Raw genomic sequence first — 23852 nt, 5'->3', positions numbered from 1 at the left:
TCACAGGCTTGGAAACTCCCTGCTTCCTGCTGCTTCACCATTTGGCATCATCTTGCCTGAAGCTACATGAGTCTGAAGAGGACCCAGCTAGCATTGGACCTATGGACTTGAGTTGGACTGGGCTATGGTGCTTTCTTGATGTACAGTTGCTTCTTGACAGAAAATTCTTGTGTCACTGGATTTGTTTCTCAATACAGCCAGGCCTAACACACTCATACCCAGAAAAGTAGGAATTTTAATAGGACATGTTCTTTAAGAGTATAGATATTAAATAGGTAGAGCAATCAATAGACTCCTGGAGTTAAAAAAAATCTAACCAATTTCATATATTAAAAAATAATCCTAAAAATCATTAGTGTACTTTCAAAAGCCATGGGATGCTTTAAAATGCATTATGGTAGGGATATTTGTATGTCTTACATCGTGAAATCATCAGTACCTACACATTCAAAAGCTGAATCTTATGCCTTAAAATAAGTGTTTCTATTTTTCTATGTTTATGTATATGGTTCTAAAATTGTACTAGTAGATGAAATGATAATTCTGATTTATTACACTCATTGATCACAAGATCAGGGTAGAATAAATTATATCTACTTCCATGGCATCTTCTGTTTAGAAGTGACCTCTTAGATTATGTTTAATTGACCGTGACTGAAATGGAGAGATCATTTCTTCATGATTCAGATATGTTTGTTGGTTGATGTTATCACTGCAACATTTTTTTCAAATGTACTGATAGCCTTTAGGGGAATACGTACTAATCTGTAAACTTTGTGTGCTGAAACATTTTAGATGTAGGTTGGCTGCTGGCTGCAAAGTCAGCAGTTCAAAATCAATAGCTGCTCTTTAAGAGAAAGATGAGGCCTTCTACTTCTATAAAGGATTACAGTCTCATGAACTCACAGGGGCAATTCTTCACTTTCCTATAGCTTCACTATGAGTTGCAATCGACTTGATGGCAGTGAGCCTGACTTTTGGTTTTATGTGCACAAAATGTAAAGTCATGTTTTATTAAGTAAGTTGAACATTGAACAGATACTCTTGTTTTTAACAAAACCTTTAGCAAACTTAATTTGATAAACATTATGAGCAAAAGTCAAAAGGTCACATTTTCATTTGGAAGAGAGAAGTTATATTTGGGAGGGAACGGTAGGATTTTTCATTTAATATTCAAAAACTGCAAATGAGAACAGGACAATCAAACACTTAAGAAGAGATTGCTTTGGAGAACATCAGCATGAAGACAGCATGACAGTGGGCCGAGATACTTCTGCGGCTGGCTCACCTGGTTTTATTGAGCTGCATGCCGACATTGACAATGAAAATTGCTTAGCAGTTACAATGAGTTACACATAGAAATGGATGATAAGGAAATTGCTATCATATTTCTGGTCTCATGACAAAGGAGGCAGCTGTTGATAACCACGCATTCTATGTCACCTTCTTATTTCTGACTTTCCTTCTTTCTCTATTTCTCCAGGGGAGGGGAAATCAACTGTTCCTTGCTTGGCTGCCTGTAAGTTTTAAGACACCAGGCACTACACAGTGGAACAGAAGCATTAAACAGGTTATTGGTCCAATTTCCCATCAAATTATAAACCTTCAAACCACAAACCTCCAAACCAAGATATCAAATCCCTCAATATTTGGGATGTAAATAAGCAGCTGAAGCAGCTACTCTTTTTGGTTGTTGTTGCTGGAAATATATCTGTTAAACATATCTATCCCATAGCTTTGGCCATTTTAACTATTTATAGGTTGAAATGTGTTTACAGATGTTATAATTTATTGATATGTTTTACAATAATTGGCATGCAACCCAACTTTTTTCAATGCAATTTTCCCCATCACCATTAATTGTCCCCCTACCCTCTCCTGCCCTTGATTATCACTAATAACTTTGGTCTCTATATATTTGCTTTTTTGGACATTTTTATGTAAATGGTTTCATACCATATTTATCCTTGAGGATTCACATTTCACTTACCAAAATGCATTCCTGTTTCATCCATACTGTAGCATGCACTGAGACCGCTTGTCTTACTGACTGATATTGTATGTAGGTACCACCTTGTGCTTAGCCATTCAACTGCGATGGATACTTAGGTTGTTTCCACCTACGGACTATTGTTCAGGGTGCTGCAGTGAACACTGGTATGCTGCATTCTCTGAGTGGAAGATGTGTGAAGCAGGTGAGCTTCCCAGCATGAGGGTTTTCCTCGGGTCCCTGGGTGACCAAGACCCTTGACACAACAGCCCTGGTAGAACAAACAGGACTCATGGTTGCGCCCTGAAAATCCAGCAATCTCCTCAAACTCGACAAATACTCTGAAGCCAGCATTGCTAGTTGGCTTAGAGGAAGTACGGATCAGGGTTTCATACAGGTCAATGGCCACGCATAGCCTTCCTTGGTCTCCTCTGTCCCCTCGGAGCAAGCAGGTCTCTCGGATCTGATAATACTGGAGGCTTTGGGAGCAGATCTGACTTAGCTGAAGTGTTGGTTTCCTCCTCCTATGTGGAGAGCACAGTAGAGGAGCTTAACTGGCCCATGTTCTGGGTCCTGATGCAGCAGGAAAGGGCTTGAAGATGTTAAGCCCACAAGGCTTCTCGAGAGAGGATGAGATCAGGCTTTGCTTGGTGAGTGCTCGGGCGTCTTCACCCTGGCCCTGGGCCGTGGCTGAGCCGATTCCATTTAACCATCCTGTGGGCCTTGACTGGCTGCGTAGGAGGCGTGGCTTAGCACAAGCTGGGTTAGGTTGGGGCACCTGGGTGGAGACCTTCCTTACATAGACCTTCCTTCCTATAAAGAGAAGGGAAGTGGTCTCTGGTGGGGGGGGGGGGGGGATGGGACTATGGTGGCTCCAAGCTCACAGTTTGGGTCAGGCATGGAGAATCCTGAGCAAAAACAGGACCAAACAAAACATTTTCAAACATGCCTCTTCTGTCAGTGGATGCCTGTAGACTCATTCTCGTTAGGGTGCCTTCCTCAAAATGATGTCACCAAAAAACCAAAAACAATTTGTTTTGAAATCAAACTTATTTTCAAATTATAAACAAAGCAAACAAAACAAGTGTCTATCATCCCAAGTCAATGAAACTTTGCAGCAAGTCTATTGGAATGGTGACTCCCATAAAAAATAATTTATAAAATAATTTTATTGGGGCTCTTATAGCTCTTATCACAATACATACATACATAAACTTTGTCAAGCACATTTATACTTTTGTTGCCATCATTTTCAAGACTTTTTTTTTTATTTGAGTCCTTGGTATCAACTCCTCATTCCCCCCTCCTTCCCTGACGAATCCCTGATAATTTATAAATTATTATTTTTTCATGTCTTATACTGACCAATGTCTCCCTTGATCCCCTTTTTCTGTTGTCTGCCCCTCAGGGAAGGGGTTATACGTAGATCATTGTGGTCTGTTGCCCCTTACTCCTCACCTTCTGCTCCCCCTCCCCTCCTGGGTCCAGCATTTTAAGGAAGATCAGGAAGACACCCCCGTTGAATCTAAGGCAGAGGGAGGAGCTCAGAAGGTAGTGGTGACTTCCTGGGAGCACTCCAAAGGGATTATCTAACTAGTTATTCTCAAGGGCTACGGAATGATTGTGGACGCTTACTGGAAGAAGTTTTACAAGAATTGCATTGGTGAGGAAAAGGACAGGACAATGTTGCAAGGAATTTTCCGATTATGGCAATGCCCCAGCCCTCTCTTCCAGGCTGTCCCAGGAGGGCTTCATTGGTAAACTTTAGTCTGCTACCCTTCAGTCCTGACCTTTCCACTCCTCCCATCTTTTCAAGCCCCAAACGCAAAGAACACTTCAAAGGAACCTGAGTCATGTCCCCAGAGGTGCCAGAACTACGGCTTTGACACCACTTAAGTGAAAGGGTTCAGAATACTTTGTGAAGAGGCAACTCTGCCTTGGGAAGCATATGCACCTCGATGGGGGGGGATGTTGACATACAACAGCTTCATGTTTTGATTTTTTTTTTAAAAAGCTGTTATTTGGTAGCAACAGTTTTGACTTACCCTCATATACACCTATTTTTGTTGTCATAAAAATGGATTCATATAATATTTTCCCTTTTGCATTGAACTTAGTTTGTTCAGCATCATGTCCTCCATATTCATCCACAATGCAAGATCTTTCAGAAATTCATTTTCCTTTATGGCTACGTAGCAGGAAAACTATTTTTAAAGTCTTCTTAGTGCTAAATGCTCTTCTACATTTTCTCTAGATTTTAAACAGAATATTCCATTGTATTTGTGCACTACAGTTTGCTTATTTATTCATCTGTTGATAAGCATTTAGGGTGCTACTGTGAAATACACTGTGTGGGTCATGCTGTGCCACCTGACCTCGATGTTCACTGAGAAGGTGGTTCTAAGCCTCAAGGCCAAGGACTCATTTCCTCAGCATGTTGGGCTATAGCTAAGAAGTTTTTCAATATTTTGTCCCTTGGATGCACTATTGGGTTTTTGGATATGGTTTCAGTGTATACAAACACATATGGAGAAATATGCCAAACATACATATACTTGTGGGTATGCGCCCTTTCAACTTTCCACATCTGCCTAGCTTGAATGTCTACTGATGAATCTACTCATATATGATTTTTGTTACTGCTATTTGTTTGTTACATGAGTGTAGATACGATAAAATTGACCTTTGTGGTATTTTACTCTTGTAAACCTCCCAGGGTCTGCCATGGGAAGATAGCCTTTCTGGTTGTAGATTGCCGGTTCCTGAACTCCAGTTAGTATGTGTCCACATCATAGTAAGTGATTTTCTTTACCTTCCCCTCCCATCCCAGGTAGTCTTCAAAGATATTTCTCTTGATTTTTGCAGTAGAAGTCTTGAGTGATATCTGTCTTTTGATGAATGACTATTCACTCAGTGTGGCATCTTTCTGGTTCATGCATGTTATACTATATTTTTGAATTATTCATTATTGTTATTCTTAAGCGTTAGAGAATATTCCATTGTATTTGTGCACTGCAATTTGCTTATTTATTCATCTGTTGATAAGCATTTAGAGTGCTACTGTGAAATACACGGTGGTAAACGGGAATCTGGAGCCCTGGCGGCATCGTGTTTATGAGTTGGACTGCCATCTGAAAGGTCTGCAGTTCAAAACTGCCAGGTACTCTTCCGAAGAAAGACTGGACGTCATGCTCTCATAAAGAGTGACAGTCACAGAATGCCACAGGGGAAGTTCTACCCTGTCATCAAGTTGCCGTTAATCAACGTTGACTTGATGGCAAGGCATTATTTGTGAGAAACATGAATTTGAATATATATACATATATATACCCTTCAAGCCTGGAACTAAACCCACTCATAGGGATCAATATTCCGTTAAACAACAAACAGACCTATAAAATGAACAGTAACAGCAGAGAGGAATGTACTCCTCAGAGTGATCAACCAAACATGACCCAAAGAGCTTCATTTTCCAAAAAACAAAGCTCAGAAAATAGGAAGAGGCCGGAAAAGAGAACAAATGGAAATGGGGAGACCAAAGAGGGAAATGAGGGGATTGTGAACAGTGTTATGAAACATATGAATACACTGTTGAATGGAAGTTCTCATACTCTAATAATATATTTTAATAATATTCAAACAAACATTATGTATGTAAATAATTTACATGGTCGTGTATATATAAAGAGTTCACATCTGTTTCTTTATGTCCATAGAGCTTTTATAATGTCCGTCTTCCCACATAGTGTTCATGGGGGGGTGGGGGTGGAATATGTGTGGTGTGTGTCTGTGTGTGTGTAGATACATAAACTATACTAGAACTTGAATCTTTAAGCCAAGGTATGAAAGTTCTTAAATACCAGTCCCTTGTTGATTCTTATATGCCATCACTTCTTGGTGGCATTCTAAAAAATACATGTACAAACTGAGAACTTTAAAAAATAATACTTATTAAATAAAATACCCCACAACTCCACCACTGCTCATTTTTTAAAAATCAGGGAATTTAGAGCAGAGAGCACAAACTGCTGAATCACTCTTGTAAACCAGTTCTTAAAAAAATAGACTGTCAGCACAGAGCATTTCTGGGAAAGAGATCAAAGAGCACTTTCGCTCACAGAAATTCTGATTATTTAGACAGATAATTATTTGGCAAATGATTATTTTTATATTTTCCGCTCTTAAATCAGGCTTTGAGTTAATATACCTAAAGATGCTTCACAAGATAGAAAGTATGGAGACTCCCCTAGATGATTGTGACTTACATGATCTCTTCTCATGGTATCTTTCCCTTGCCTCAGAAATGTGGGTGAGGGGAGATATCGGACAGTGTAAAATATGATAAAATAATAATTTATAAATTATCAAGGGTTCATGAGGGACGGTGTGACAGGGTGACGGGGAAGGGGAAAAATGAGCTGATACTAAGGGCTCAAGTGGAAAACACATGTTTTGAGAATGATGGCAACAAATGTGCTTGACACAATGGATGTATGTATGGATTGTGATAAGCATTGTACAAACCCCCAATAAAATTATTTAAAGAAAAAAAAAGATAGCAAACAAACAAAAAAAGAATAGAAGCTTCCTTAATACGTAGATCCTTGGCCCCATCCTAACACCAGGAACCGGGGGTATGCATGGCATTTTAAAAGTGCGTGAGCTTATCATTATGTATGCTCAAGTATGAATTCTATCAATTCATAAAATGACACAGTGAACTAATTGATATATGAGACTACAGTAGTAACCAAGCTGTGCTTATATTGTGGAGCAGAACATGAAATCTACCACTGACCTCGATATAGATTTACTTATTTTTTAATTATAATGGAGCAAATTTATTTTCAAATGAAAGATGCATCCTAGAATCCCATACATTAATGGTGGTTGTTTCATTACAGTTTTCCAAAAAGTGCCAAGGTAGTCTTGATCAGTTAGAATCACAGATAGTTACCCATTGCTCCACACCTCCAACCTAACTGGAAGCCATGGCATTCTATTAGCCAAGAGTTTACCTGTAATTGCGAAAATAAACTCCAGACACCAGGAGAGAGAGTTTGAGGTTCCTTAACCCAGTGGAGAGTAAAGAATAATGGGCAGAAAAAAGCGTGCTAGGATCTAGCAAGAGTGGATCACTGATGAGACATCATTCCCAGAGAGCATGCGCCCGGGTGTTAGGGAAACTCAGATCATGTATGAGGCACGCTAGGTAAGAGCTCCAGATACTGGAGTTCTGAAACAAAGAGACGTCAACTGTGTGGAGGATTGAGGGAGCAATCTCAGGAAAACATGGCTCTGAGAAAGTTGCATCTTAGAAGGAACCAAGTTTCTTGGAAACGTGGAAACATATTGGTGATGAGAAAAATGAGCGAAATGAAACTCTCAAACAAATAGGAAAACAACGAACAGAAATGGACAGATATTAAAAGACCCCATTTACCTAGAGAAAGCACCCTTCACTGTAAGCCCTGGTGGCACTGCTGGTGAAGCACTGGAATGCTAACCACAAGGTCAGTGGTTCAAGCCGATCCACTGCTCCTCTGAGATAGATGAGTCTGTGTCCATAAATATGTGCGATCTCAGAAACCCACTATGGAATTGCTATGAGTTGGAAGGGACTCTGTAGCACAGGCTCAGCCTAGGTAGGGAAGATTTTCTACTCTTGTGAAGTGGTCCAGTCTCAGAAACCCGCAGGGACTGTTCTCAGTCCTGTACTATCACTGTGCATCAGATTGGACTCAATGGCAGTGACGAGAGAAGAAGCAAATCACCCGAAAAATTAAATCTCATAATTTTAGTTTTACAGCCTTTATGTAGGCTCACCCGATGTTATGTGTCCAGAGAGAATACACAGTCAAAACCCATAAAGTGGAAATGCTTTCATTCATTCATTCAATGTTGTTGTAAAATCTTGTATTGAAAATGGGCCTAAAAAATGATAGGTCAGGATGTGTCATCTTGTCATTGATCTCCTCCCTGATCCAATGCAGTATAAATGCTCCAGTTTTTAATATTTTCTACTTTGGTTTCTGTTGAGGTTTTTCTGTTTCATTCTGTCATTGTTTGGGGGCCGTTTTTGTTTTGTTATCTGTCTTGATGTGTGTTTCTCTGTATATGAAGCTCGGAAAAGGTGGACCTATGGACACCCCAACTGGATCAATAGCTAGCTATAAGGGGTCATGACGAGAGAGGCTGGGAGGATCTGGGGAGCGAGCTGTGACGAGTACAGGGAAGAAGTAATTTCCTAGAGATGATTGTGGTTGTGGCTACATAGCCCTTATGGATGTGATTGGACCATTAAAGTATATGAAATGTGAATTGTATGTCAGTGAAATTGAGTAAAGAAACGAATTGAAAAAATCCATTGCAAAAATTACATTATATTTTAACTCAATTTTCCACAAACATTTAGAAGCCTCCTCCTATATGTACACGTTTATGTATATAAATGTATATATAGATACAAACATACATTTAAAGGTACACAAATATAGGTGGGCATTTATATCAAAGTGTCAGAATGATCAGTTGCTGAAAATACACACATATTTTGAAAAATTGGAATAAAAATTGAAATATTAAATTAAGAAGACAAGGCTATGTATATCTGCCATATAGTGTTCACATGAATAGACGAAATTAAAAATATAATTTTTCAATCCACCAAAATACCCATTGCCATCTGGTTAATTTTGACTCATAACTACCCTGTATTTTGTTTTCAAGACCTTGTAATTCTGTATGGGAGCAGATGACCACCTCTTTCTCCTGTGGAGCAGCTTAGTGAGTTTGAACTGCTGACCTTGAGGTTAGCAATGTAACATTTTTCCAACAAATTCACCACCTATCCATAGTTAAAAAAAAACAATAAACAAACAAAAAACTCAGTCATGTATAAATAGATTGAAATTTGTAAGAGGCATCTGAAAAACACAGTCTGAGTGACACAAATGCTAAAACACTCAACTACCAGTAGGTTGTAACACTTGCCCAGAGTAGAAAGTCCTATCTTTTTCTCATGGAGTGGCCAGTGATTTCAAACTAATGACCTTTCCAATTGCAACCCAATGCATAACCACTAAGCCCTCAGAAAATTTGAGGGAATTCAAGTTACTTAACAATTATTTAGAAGAAAGCTCTGTGTTTTGTTGTTTTAAAAAAAAAACAAAACAACCATAAACCTTTTGAATGCAACATACCAGCATGAAGCAGGGAACCAATAGAGAGGTCTAAGGGGCCTGCCCCCTCTCCCCAGAAGAATTCACTTCAGAGGACACCACTAAAGCTTCAGCTCAGGGAGAGAGACATGTCTGATCAGAGCACACAGGAGCAAATGAAGGGAGAGGAAGAGAGAATGGAGCACATCTTGGCCCACCAAGTCCTGAGGACGATATTCCTGCTCAGAGTAGACAATGCACCGAGAGGACCATAGAACTGGCCCTACCACGAGACATGATGTCCCTCACTGACCCATAGTGCTACAGGGATCAACACTGGAGACATAGTGCAGGAATTGTGCCTAATCTGACCCACCAAGCCAAGGCAAAACACTAAGGGTGTGCAACAGAACAGGAAGGGGAGCCGAGCAATGAAGTCCACAGGGAATAATAAAAATAGAGTTTGGGGCCACGGTGTGGCACCCCATCAGATTCGACCAGAAAACACTCCTAAAGGTCAACAAACAGACCTTGAACTATTTACAGGCTTTTCTTTTTTAGTTGGTTTTTATTGTTGTTGTTTTGTTTTCTTTTGTTATGTTTTGCTCTGCTTTGCTTTTTGTTCATATTTTTATCTATGCATGTCTATCTAGATAATACAGGTAGGATAAACAATCTGGAGGAGAAAGCAACAGGACTTATGGTTCTGGGGGGATATGGGAGAAGAGGAGGCAAGGGAAAGAAAGTGGGTGTTAACATACCCAGGGACAAGGGAACAACAGTGATCTTAAATCGATGGCGAGGAGGGTGTAGGAGGCCTGGTAGGGCTTGATCAAGGGCAATGTAACTGAGAGGAATTACTGAAACCCAAATGAAAGCTGAGCATGATAGTGGGACAAGAGGAAAGTAAAAGGAAATAGAGGAAGGGACAATGAAGAAAGAACTTGGAGGCAAAGGGCATTTATAGAGGTCTAATTACAGGCATATACATATGTAAATATATTTATGTATAATGATAGGGAAATAGATCTATGTGAATATATTTATAGATTTAGTACTAAGGTAGCAGATGGACATGGACCTCTACTCAAGTACTCCTTCAACACAAGAACACATTGTCCTAATAACCTGGCATTCCATGGTGCTCACCTGCCCAATATGATCACAGAAGACAAAGTGGGTGCATAAAAAATGTGGTGAAGGAAACTGATGGTGCCTGGCTATCAAAAGATATAGTATCTGGGGTCTTAAAAGCTTGAAGATAAACAAGTGGCTATCTAGCTGAGAAGTAACAAAGACCACATGAAAAAAGGCACACCAGCCTTTGTAATCACAAGGTATTCAAAAGATCAGGTATCAGGTATCAAAGACCCAGAACAAAAAAATCATATAATTTTGAATGAGGGGGAGTGCATACTGAAGACCCAAAGCCTATCTGTAGGCAACTGACATCCCCTTACAGAAGGGTCGTGGGGAGGAGACGAGTCAGTCAGGGTGCAGTGTAGCAATGATGAAACTTATCATTTTCCTCTAGTTCTTTAATGCTTCCTCCACCACCCCCACTCTCATGACCCCAATCATACCTTACAAATCTGACTATACCAGAGCATGTATACCGGTACATATAAGAGCTGGAAACACAGGGAATCCAGGATAGATAAATCCCTCAGGAGCAATATTGAGAGTAGCCATACCAGGAGGAGAAGGGGAAGGTGGGGGAGATAGGAGAAACTGATCATAATGATCTATTCATACCCCCCTCCCAAGGGGATGGACAACAGAAAAGTGGGTGAAGGGAGACATCGGTCAGTCTAAGATGTGAAAAAATAGTAATTTATAAATTATCAAGGATTCATGAGGGAGGGGGAAAAGGAGAAACTGATACCAAGGGGTCAAGTAGAAAGAAAATGTTTTGAAAATGATGATGGCAGCAAATGTACACATGTGCTTGACACGATGGATGGACGGACTGTGAGTAGTATGAGCCCCAAGTTTATCTCGATAAAATGATTTACAGAAAAAAATGTTGACTGACTTTTTAAAGTAAAAACTAACATGGATATCAATTTCTTTATGGCTTTCTTTTGCAGTGACAGAGGAGTGGGTAGAATTTTATTGTATAATTTATCTGCATTTTACTATTATATTGATAGAATGGCACCTGGAAACCCGGGAACCTTTTGAACTTAGATTTAACGCTCAGCTGGACAGAATTGATACATTGGCAAAAAAGAACAATATGTGATACTTGTTTGGGCATCTAAGTGAACTGCAAACTTAACTAAAGAGATTTTCTAATTACTGCAATGCAAGATCAAAGTGCACATAGAGTAGACCCCTGAAATATCTGTCATTGAAGTTTCTCTGGAATCACAGCAGAGACTGTATTAATCTAAGTAGCAGCACCAAAACTGGAGCCAAGAAAGGCTTTAATGGTTCTCTCTCCCCAAAAGACAACCAGATGACTAGTGCTGTATCTTAACTTTACCCCTATCTCTCATCAATGGCTTAACCATTGATGGCCTCAACATAGGGATTATATTCTAGAATTGTATTCATGCATAATTCATATATATATATACATATACAATTCATATATAATATTCCGCTTTCCTTACATCTAAAGGTTAACTGAAGATCTTGTTGAAATCTAAGTCAATTAAAAGTGACATAAGTAATATATCACAGGAACAGATATATATATATACATATACACACATATCATATATTTGATATATGATGTTGCATATATATGGATACACAACATTATATATCAAACGAATCATATTTTAAATGTAAAAATTTAATTTTTGGAGCTATTATGTCTATTGCAATTCTGTTTTGCTGATAGAATAAATTCAATTAATGAAAATAATCTTAAAATCAGATATAATCCCAAATGTACTCCTCCAAAAACACAGTACATCTGTATAAATACAATACTGCTGTTTTGGTTCAATATGGAACACTTCTCTAAATGCATTTGGATGTTTGGTTTCAGAAGGAAGAAAGGTAAAGTCAATGCAATAGCAAAAGATGATTAGAAAAACAGAGTCGAATGTGACAAAGCCGTGTGGCAATGTTTTATTTATATTAAGTGAACAGGGACTCCTGTGTGTAACAGAGCAATTTCATTTCCATTTTTCCTCCCACCTTCTCTCCTAACCATATAATCAGCTTATGTCTCAACCACGCTAATGAAATTATTTCATCATAATTACTGATGGTGTTCTTGCTGCTAAATCAGATTGATTTTGCTTATAACCTTTTCCCATATCTGTAATATAAATGATCTGCTGCACTACATCTTTCCTTTAGAAGGCATGTCCCTGCACACTTTGGGCGGCAATGGGTTTGATGTATCTTGATAAATATGAGTCTGATATTTCTCTCCGCTCCGTGAGAGACCTTTGTGCCTTTCTGGGCTCAGGTAATTCAATTGCAAACATCACACACTTCTCCTTCATAAGTTATTTAACACTCGTGATCGCTCATAGGGGAAATTCTGGTCCACTACACCCTGGTGGCCCTGCGGGTTAGGTGCTGGGCTGCTGATCACAAGCTTAGTGTTTCAAGCACACCAAACACTCTGAGAGAAAGATGAGGCTCTGTCCTGTGCACGGATGGCTCAGGAGAGGCAGTCTCTAGGGAAAGCCGCCACGCTTGGGCAAGGGGAGGTCATCCAAGAGGAGGAAGGCCCTCAGGGAGAAGGAGTGACAAAATCGCTGCAACAATGGGCTCAACCAAACAACCGGTCACATGGGACCAGGCATTGTTTCATTCGGTGGTTCCAGAGGGGCGTTCTGAATTGGAACAAATTTGACTGCATGCAACAACAATTGGTTCCTGTGAAGACGGTAGTCTGGGAAAGCCTAGCCAGGGTCGCTGTCAGTGAGAATGGACTCCGGCTGTTGGCCTTGTCGTCACGCGAATTATAAGGGAGCCGCGAAGCAGTGACTGTGCACTCTGAACTGGAAGGTCATCGCTTCAACCCACCAGTTGCTCCTGAGAGAAACGGGACCGTCTGCTTTCATAAAGATTATGGTTTAAGGAACCCAAAGGCGGAGTTCCACTATGTCCTCTAGGGTGGTGATGAGGCTAATCAACTCAATGGCAGTGGGCTTTATGCTCTTGCATTCCCAGGATTTCAAAGCCTCCTGTGAAAGTTAGATTTTACATCCGTTTGGGTGGGCCAGGATTCTCCCAGGACATGATTGAACATAAGAGTCCTCCTGGGCAGTTGTGGTTTGGATTTCGATCCCGAAGGTTGGCAGTTCGAAAACATCTGCCATTCTCAGGGAGAAAGAAATGGCTTTCTACCACCTATGACAGTTACAGTCTCAGAAACTCACAGGGGCAGTTTCTGCTCTGTCCTGTAGTGGTCACTATGAGTTGGCATTGACTTGATGGCAGTGAGTTTGAATTTCATGATCTAACTTAATGTGGTCAACTCCATCATGGGCTCTTCTGTGAAGCAGCCAAGCGATGGTGGAAAGAATAAACGAGACCAAATGTACTGCCATCAAATCGAAACTGATTGATATAGACCCTACAGTGAGTTTCGGAGACTGTAACTCTCTTGAGTAGAAAGCCTGTCTTTGTCCTGAAGAGCAGCTGGTGGTTTCAAACTGTGGATCCCACTTCAACACTAACCCCTTCTGCCACCAGGGGAGAAGAGACTTCCTGAATCTGGTCACATTCTCCATGCGACCTTGGATTCGTTTGCTTGAGGAGCCATTGAGCTCAGTATCCACCAGCCTGTGGCCTTCCTGTTTCCACCTCTTGACCAAGTCAGGATAAACCATCTCAGCTTACATCTGACCCATGAACTTGACCTGGACCGGACTTACCCAATTGAAAAAAATGTGTGAGCTATTTCTTGATATAATTCTTTTTCGATATGTGTGCACATACAAGTTGCACCGGTTTTGCTTCTCTACAGAACTTAGCCTATCACGTTTGCTATTGAAAAAGAGAAGTGTTTCTCTTTCAATTTCTCCACAATTTCTGTCAAAAATGTCAGAATTATTTTAGGGACTCATCTTTGCAATAACAGATAGCAGTCATTTCAATTTATCTTTTGCATTCTTCGTAATATTTACTCGATCGCACAGTCTGATCAAGTTTTACACAAAACATCTCTCATTTCAAGCCCATCTTCTTCATTCTCGGAATTATCTGAATCTGGGTAATTTCCTAAAACCTAAAATGTAACACATTTTCTATATGATAATGTTATTCTGTCTTGCAGGCATGGATATTTTTACATTCCAGCACAGTTTGGGCTTTATAATAAAATATTGACAACCTGGATTAAGGGATGATTATCATGAATTGCTCTGGAAAGTTCTGAAGTCTTATTCCCCACCCACGCAATTCCCCAAGACAATGTCCTTACTTTCTGAGAGTAACCAAACCCAGGTACATGGTTTCTTCTTCTCTCCTTTTGCTTGCTTCTCTCACTGGAGAAGACTTATTCCACACACACCCCATTTTGCAATGAGTTCAGTTGAGATACAGAAAGTTTAAATGCCTTGCTGAAGGATCATATATAGTGAGAGGTACAGGCAAGAAAGAAAGTTTTCCATTGACAGTTTGCAACGTTTCCCACACTATAGTAGAATCCCAGCATCTATATAATTTTAAACTGAGAAAACAAACCTCTTCACAGCGTCTAACTTTTCATAGTAACGTTGAGTTTTCTCCTTCGTGGATTTCGTTCAGATTCCTGTCATGTACTGAGTCCTGACCTAGGGAAAGTTGTAACCAAGGCCAGGGCCCTAATGGCTCAGACTCCAGTTGTGCGACCACCTGTCTGCCACACTCAAACTACTACTAATCGTTTGCTATGATTTCCAAAGACCCTTTTCGCTATCAGGAAAAATTTTTTAAAAAGGAAGAGGCGAGCATGCTGGGAAGTAATAACCGCAGTTACCATGGTTCCCAGTTCCACAGTGAAACTCAAGTGGAGTTCATGTAGGAGTAGGAAATGACACATAGTCACACTAGGAAGTTGCTCACATAAGTAAACTTTAGGGATTAAAAAAGTTCTCTAAACACTAGGCTAAATAGTAATTTTCTAGATTTGAATTAATCTTTCTCTGAGGGAATAATGTTTTTGAAGCATATAACCCAAGGATTTATTTTTTTAACTAGGATAGAAATCCAACTTTTGGGGGTAAAACTGAAAGAATGACGTAGACCATGTCTTGAGTCACCTCCTGCTTAGCCACTGTTATTTTCTTGTCAAGTAAACCTGGCAGACAAAACAAACTCACTGCCATGGTGTCAATTCTTACTCATAGCGAACCTATACGACAGAGTACACTTTTCCCCTCTGGGTTTATACATTTTTTATGGGAGGAGAAAGACTAACATTTCCTGAGGAGTTGCTGGTGGTTTTGAACTGCCGATCTTACTGTTAGCAGTTCAACTCAAACCACTGTGCCACTGAAGCTCTTGTTGAGTCCATAGTGAAGCGTAACAGAAAGAGATCCCAAGGCGAGGATGAGGATTTGGAGATGGTGCCAAAAAGAAACAAAAAGGTCTTATTTAATTATCCATGCATTTTCATTTATTCTAATTCTTCTATTGACTCACTGAAGCATCTCACATGAATTTAAAAAGTTTAACCTATTATATGATTTACAATGGTTCTTAATTAAGAAAATTAATGTTTGAAGTTTGTCATTAGGACTTAAAACAAAGAGGCAGCAAGAAGAAAGGACAGTTTTTAAAGCACGATTCACAGTATATTGATAAACTGTGTAAAAATAAACTGTATATACTATATTTAGTATATGTTTATTTGACAGTCTTTCAATATTGACCAGACATCATTTCATTGACAAGTCTATTTTGCTTAAAAATTAATAATTTCAAATTATCTAGTCAGTTATGACAAAAAGATGATGGCTTTAATAATATTGAAAATGCTTGAATAGACCCAGTATATTTGTATAATAATAACCAAAAAAGCTATTAAATGTCACTAATTCAATTGGCTACATTTTCTTTCTTTGAAAGCCTTTCTAAATCAAGTTTGTAGAACGTGGAAAATAGATTGTTAGAATCTCAAAATATTGGATTTTTTCGGAGGAACAAATATGTCATTTCTGTTGTTATTAGATGCTTTTAAGCTACTTCTGACTTACCAGGACCAGATTCTGCACCATCCCCGGAAGTGTGACGTGTGAGTCCGCTGTGGCAGCCCTGTGTCAGCCCTTCTCCTTGCGGCTCTTCCTCTGCTCATTGCCCTTCTGCTTTACCAAGCCTGGTCTCTTCTCCGGAAACTGATCTCTCCTGACAACCTGTCCAAAGAATGCTACACAAAGTCTTGCCACCTGTGCCTCCAAGGAGCAGTCTAGCTGTGCTTCGTTCAAGATAGGTTTATTTACTCTGATAGAGCTAGAGTTGATATAGATACAGAGCTAGATATAGAGGATATAGAGACAGAGATCTATACTGTGACAACAAAGGAGTCGGGAATGATGTGAGAGGTGTGTCAGAAGGCATGGAGTTTTGATGAGTTGCAAAGCATGCACTAAAAGATCAACTTTATTTTTTTAAACATTTTATTAGGGGCTCATACAACTCTTATCACAATCCATACATACATCAATTGTGTAACGCACATCTGTACATTCATTGCCCTCATTAAAAAATCAGCTTTACATGTTGGTTTTAAAACATCCATGTGTGTTTGCTTACATTTCTACATGCCTCCTTGGGTGGAAGAAAGAGATAGAGCAAGGATAATGGTACTCAAAGCTGGGTCTAAAGAAAGTTGGAGAGCCCCAAATCTCAGGTTTCTAAGGTTATCCATTATCTAAATTTATATCTCTACAAGGCTGGATTTTATTACTTAACTAGGAAATACAACATCACAACACATACTGCAGAAGTAGATATGAGATTTCAACTACTTTAGTTAAATCAGACTTTACGGTGATTTCCAAGTGTTTAAACACCTTTTCTCATCACTTTTTTGTTTTGGAAAACGATGGGTTTTTCTCTCTCCAAAATATGTCATTTATGTAAGCATGAGATTAGGTTTCTAATTCTATAAACTAATCAATATGTTTTTAAATCCCGAGTTTCAATTTCTAATGTAATAAATAAAGCCTAAGCAAACAAGAGCTCTCCTGGCCCTCAATAATTTTTTAAGAGTGGGAAGTTGTTTGAGGCCAACACATGTAAGAAATACTGAGCTAGTTTCCTCTCAATCATGCACATCTTGCAGCCTGTTTCGGTCATGTGCAAATGCTAATGTGGGTTTGCTCAGAGGAGCATAACGTGGATGTCAACGCCATCTATCAAGAGCATCTGGGAGAAAAATGACACCTTCGCTATATTGATGAACTCTAATTAGGAATTCACCCAAACGCTCCACAACCTATAGGACCGACTCTATTGTAGTGCACATCTTTGTGTTGCTTGCACAAGTTTGTCTTCCAAGAAAGAATACATTTTCCCCCTGGGAACATAGATAATGACTTATTTAGTAGATACAGGCTTTTGCACATCTCCTTCCCATTAATCAACAAGAATTATTTGTTCATGTAAATAAAAATCAGCTTGAAAGTTCATATAATGCTATATAGAGAGCATGAATTTGATAGCTGTAGGCAAAAGAGCTAAAGCTAAAAAGATTGTACAAATGAGAGTTAAGTAAGAGTGGGTATGCGCATCTGTGTGAAGTTGTCATTTGTTACTCACTCCAGTTGGTTCTGACTCATCACCACCCAAAATGTTCTTTTTCACAGTGAATGAGACACCATTCCTCTTGAATCTGCCATTGCTGGCACAGTAAACCATCTGGTTTTCTGACTCAGTATGGCCAACACCAGTCCATTTCACTGATGGCTAGAACATCCATCTTTATGTTTTCCATTTGATTTTTATGGCTTTCAACTTTCCTAGATTCTTTTACCTTCAGAGATTCCTTTACCTTCAGATTATTAAGGAATATTTTCATCCATGTCTTCCTATTTTAAGTAGTGCTCCCAAAAGATCTCCTGCATCCACCTTGTTAAGGATGATAGGACCAACAATCCTATTATAAGAAAGCAGGCCTTCCCTAGTCAAATTTAGAGTTTCTTCCAACCTACAGCGCTCATTTTCTGGTGGTGGTCCTGAGTTTTATCGGCTAGTTTCTCAGAACTGGAGAGTCCATACCTTATTTTCAGGCTGTTTTTAGCTTTGTAGCTCTGCTGAAATCTGTTCACCATCGGTTAGACTGCTATTATTTGAAATATCAGTTGTGTACCTTCCAGCATCACACCAACACACAATGCAGCACAGCAAACCAAAAGACCATGTCGCCTATCAATATTTCCTCGGAAATTCCAAAAGACCAGTTGCCAAAGCAGACTCCTCTGCCTTGAATTTACCTGGCCCAGCAAATCCCCTCCAAAGCCATTCTTTTCATTGGACTTTTTAAAAGAAAACTTAATGAGACCAAGACACATATATTACTGGGAGAACTTGTCTGGAGTCATGCACTTAGGTAGAAGCATTTTAAACATGTGTTTTTTGTCATGTGTGGAATAAACTCATTTATGTAAACTGGAATCCTAGTAATAAAACATTTTTACTAACACTTTGTTTTTGTTATTTGTATATACACATGTATTTGTTTGTATATACACATGTATTTGTTTGTATATACACATGTATTTGTTTGTATATACACATGTGTGTATTTGTATATACACATGTACCTGACAGTATATAAACCCACACTAAATCATATTGGCAAATATACAATTGAAAATAATAGATATTAGAAAGTAGTAGCATTTATAAACTACATCTTTCTGTTTTTTCAATAATACAAAGTATTTAAAGATCCTTTGAACATAAAAGAACCAAAAGTAACCATTGTAGCATCGGTTTTGATTAAAAATAAAACCAAACTTGTAAGATATGCATATGTAAATCCATGCTCCTTCAGCCTTTATTTTATAAATATGCATATTTAAATTTTAGATCGGACTTCTTTTCTTTTCCTTTTGTTGTTTATCACAATATCATTCCATTAATGTCCAAGGAGAAAAAAAGACTACAAAGCCAACGTAGCAAGTTGAATTATGCGATGCTCATATTTGGGGGTTGTTGTAGCTTATATGTGATCTCCCAGTCCCACCCGCAGGAAAATCTAGCAGTGAAATTCACCTCTACTCTTTGAGTTTGGAATCATCCTTTGTTCATCTTCAGTTATAAAAGCACAGCTCCAACATCTTTTTAAATGCTTAAAAATGGATTCTAAAATGAATGTAGAAAACTGTTAATAAATCACAACAAAATGAGATTATAAACACCAAATTACACTATTAGTAGCTTTTCAAATGTTCCCAGTGTTTGAAAGCCCAGTCCTGGGGGAAAGTAGAAACTCCTTGGGAAATTGCCGTGCGTGTGTTCATGGCCGTACGCTAAGGGACGAACACCTCTGTGGCCCTCTTGCCAGAGAAATGAGGACGTTCTCCAAGGAGTAAGCATTGTCTTTCATCTCCGAATCAAATTGACCTTCGATTCAAAAGCCTGAAAAAGAAAAGTTCCCTATTGCTGATATAGTATTCAATATACCTGACTCCATTTTTTTTGACAATCCGTAAAGGGAATTCTGAAAGAGAACACACGTGATTCTCAAACATACTTGTGTTCATTTCCAGATATGTGTGAGCTTTGGGAGTGGTTTCAGGTTTCCCTGTAATAGTAAGTAAGGCCGTGTAGAGAACCACTGTTGATTGTTTCATGTAGAATGGATCCCTGGTATCGCAGCGGTGAAGTGCTCACGGCTAACAGGTGAATGCTTCTAGCCATCCAGCTGCTGTGTGTTGCTTCCTTACAGGTGCCAGCCTTGGAAACACTATGGAGAAGTAATAGTCTTTCCTGCGGGGTCACGAAAAGTTGGAATTGACTCCATAACCATGGATTTGGCCCCTTGTCAAATGTTAAAGACAAAGACGTGCTTTATGGAGATGTGAGTTACTTTCTCATCTAAGAAAATAGGAATTCGTTGGAGGCATTCCCTCAAAAAAGTGCTTAATTCAACCACACTGAGTCTGGGAAAAACAACAAAAAGATGTGCCAAAAGGGAATTGCAAATCACAGCATAAATATACCAAACCAGTCTCTGTTGAATGGATTCCACCTGTGAGGCACCAAACAGGGTTCACAAGGTAGGGAGCAGACAGCCTCGTCTTTCTCCCCTGGAGCAGCTAACGGCCTGAACCACTCACCTCGTGGTGAACAATCCCGTGCTGGTCTTCCGGGACTACCAGAGCTCCAGAAGGTAAATGTACTACAAGGAAGTTAATTCTTAATGATATAATTATATTGAGGCGCATCCATGTACATGGGTATTGGATTTATTCTACTGGGGATGTATCACAAGCAAAGTAGACATTGGAATTTGTTTTTGTCAGTTGATAATGATGAACATTTTCTGAGACCTGTGATCCTGGGAAACAGCCATTGTAAAAAAGGTTCCTCAGTGTTTCATGTGTTTGTTTAAGACAAACTTGTTTGACACTAAAGACTCCAAGTAGATCACGATTTTACTTTTCCTCGTCTTTTTTTTTAAGCCACTAAGACTACTATTTAGGTTTGAGGTATAAGGAATCTGAAAAAAAATTTTGCTTGTTTTTTAAAGGATCATACTATAGATATTTACACAGCCCATCAGAAATGAAATGAAAAGTAGTATCTTCAACCCTCTATGTATGTGGTTCTCCCCACCCCCTTCTATCTCCCTCCTTCCTCCAATCACCTCTTCTTCTCCCTCCCTGCTCACAAACCCATCCCTGGCCGCCTCTAATCACCAAAGTCTTGTCTATTGGTGTACAAATTGCAGTATGTTTCTTTTTCACTCTTTCTCCTACTAACAATGGTGTTTTGATTATTTGTCTCTGTAAGATTGCCTGAGTTAGCTAAACTAGCTAGCTTTGTCCATATCTCGCAATGTTTAAGGGAGTGGTTATTTTTTTAAATTGATGCGTAATATTCCATAGGATGAATGTATCAGAACTGGCTTATCCATTCCTCTATGATTGGGGTTTTGGGTTGTTTTCATGTTTTTTTCTATTCTGGAAATTGCTGCAATAAACATAGGTGTGCATATGCCTGTTGAGGTTGTGTTCTTGATTTCTTTAGGGTATGTACCCAGTAGAGAGGTTTCTGGATCATAAGTATGTGCATTTGCTTTGTTTACAGAAGTGACACGATGATTTCCATAGTGGATGTACCTGCAATGTAAAAGTGTTTCTAACACTCTGATCCCTTCCAGCCATTATTACTTTCTGTTCATTGAATTTTGCTAAAAATGTATGAAGCAATATCTCTTGTTATTTTAATTTTTATTTCCATGATTGCTAATGATCATGAGCATTTCTTCACATGGGTGTTGTCCACTTGGATGTCATCCTTGATGACTTGTCTATTCATGTCTTGTGCTCATTTTTTATGGATTGGGTTATTGTAGTTTTCTATGGATTTTGGAGATTAGTATATAACCTGATGTGTTATTACTGGGTATTTTGCCCAATCTATGGATTCTCTGTTGACTCTTTTGGTGAAGTCTTTTGATGTGCATCAATGTAATACTTTTGCATGCTTAATATTTTGTGCTCAGAGAAACAGATAACTGCACAAGACCACCCCATTTTCTCTGCTTTTTCCCAGGGTTTCTATAAGAGTGCATGGTGATTCTTTGTTTGCCTGTCTCTATGAACCCCTAGATACCCCTTCTTTTCTTTGAGACAGTTTTCCTTAATGAAAGTCCTCCCATTTTCAGGACCCTCAGGGAAATCATCATCTTCACTGACTGGTACATTTTATCTTTCATAAAATGTAAGCTAGAAAAGGAAAATCCAAACAACTATGAATAAACCACCAAGGTCCAGAAAAAGTAGAAGGCATACAAGTTCATAATTAAGCAAGAATGATCAGCACCACTCTCTCTCTCTTTTTTAATGATAACCCAAAAAGAATCAGTCTGAGCAGTTGATCATCATTGATTCTCTAAAACACCAAGGAACTAAAAGGAAGGTTTAGAATCAACTTTAATCGGGTATTCCAAAGAGGAAGATTAAAATGATTTTTAAAGGAAGATTAATGGCAGAAATTCATTTCTCTAGGGTTTTTTTGACCATATTTTTGAATCTGTATTCTAATCAAATCATCTACGAAGAAGGCACCAACAATGGAGGAAGGTTTATTAGCACCTTTTGATATGCAGAGAGCATAACCTGGCTTGCTGAAAGAAAGTAGGATTTGAAGCATTTACTGATGAGAAGCCAGGATTGCAGCCTTCAGAATGGATTGCAGAGCGATGTTTCAAAAACCCAAGTCCTCACAAGTAGACCAGTAGCGAACCCTATGCTAACCAGACAAAAGAAGGACGTTGTAACGGTTTCATCATGAGTGGATCTTCAGTCAGTGCTCACGGAAACAGCAGTCAAGAGCTGCAATGGCGTGTTGCATTAGGTAAACCTACTGCCCACGCCCTCTTAAAGTACGGAAGAGCAAAGCCATCACTCTGAGGGACGAGGTGTGTCCCACCGAAGTACTTGTGCGCTCTGACACCCCACATCCATGTTAATGTTGGACATTGAATACGAAAGACCTAAGAAGAGCTGGTGCATTTTGAATTGTGATGGTGAGGAATATTGAAAGTAACTCAGACTTACAGAAAAACAAAATCTGCCTCGAAGAAGTACAGGCAGAGTACTCCTTAGAATCAAGGATGGCAAGACTTTGTCTCCTGTTCTTTGAACATGTTATCAGGAGAGGCCGGTCCCTGGAAAAGGACAATGTGTTTGATAAAGCCGGAGAGCAGTGAAAGAGAGGAAGACACTCAAGGAGATGGACTGACGAAGTGGCTGCCACAAGGGGATCGAACACAGCCATGACTATGAGGATGGGAAAGGTCCCGGCAGTGTTTGGTTCTCTTGAGCACAGGGCAGCTAAGAGTCAGGACCAACTGTAAGCACCTAGCAAGAAAAACAACATCCAGTAGAGTATCCATTGGCTAATAACGAAGATTTTGAATCACAGGTATTGTTTCTCGTTTAATTGAATTACCTCAACACTGAAAAGATAAGAAATATGCATGGTTTTAAATCTAAGAATGTATAAAACTTGTGATAATAAAAAAGAGTAAACTTTTCTGCTGGTGTTTTAGAAAGAGTTTACATGTACAAGTAGTAATGTTTGAGCTATATCCATAAATACTCTTCCTATATGTAAAATATTTGAAGAGTTCAAAAAGTTTAACAAAATTTACCAACAGTCTCAATATTTGAAGGCATTTAATTTGTCATCACTGCTGAATATTCGCCCAAATTAAAGTGTTTTATACACACACACACACACACAAACACCGGCCCACCCCCTAAAACCCAATGCTCAGATTTTTTTTTTGATGTGGGGGATAGTGCATTTGGAGTTCATTCCCCAGGTCAGACTGTTAATCAAGCTTTCTGTTTAGAGGTTCTGAAAAGATTGCATAACAGTGTGCAACAAAAAAGGACTGATTTATGGCAGACGGGGGACTGGTTTTGCTGCCATGACAGTGCATCTGCTCACACAGCCACCTCAGCACACCAGTTTTCAGCAAAAAACAGCATGCCTCACTTGCCCCATGTACCTTACTCTCCTGGCCTTGTTCCACGTGGCTTCTTTATGTTTCTGCAAATCAA

At 39.2% G+C, this 23852-nt stretch overlaps 1 pseudogene; it reads right to left on the bottom strand.

Annotated features, from left to right (window-relative positions):
- Window positions 1-2127: 2127 nt before the first annotated feature.
- The window catches only part of LOC142456091 (carboxy-terminal domain RNA polymerase II polypeptide A small phosphatase 2 pseudogene), a 57767-nt pseudogene continuing 36042 nt past the window's right edge, over window positions 2128-23852 (bottom strand).

This window comes from Tenrec ecaudatus, chromosome 9 (genome assembly GCF_050624435.1).
Source record: "Tenrec ecaudatus isolate mTenEca1 chromosome 9, mTenEca1.hap1, whole genome shotgun sequence".
Taxonomy (NCBI): domain Eukaryota; kingdom Metazoa; phylum Chordata; class Mammalia; order Afrosoricida; family Tenrecidae; genus Tenrec; species Tenrec ecaudatus.
The sequence above is the reverse complement of the archived record's forward strand: the minus strand, read 5'-3'. Positions and strand labels throughout refer to the sequence as shown.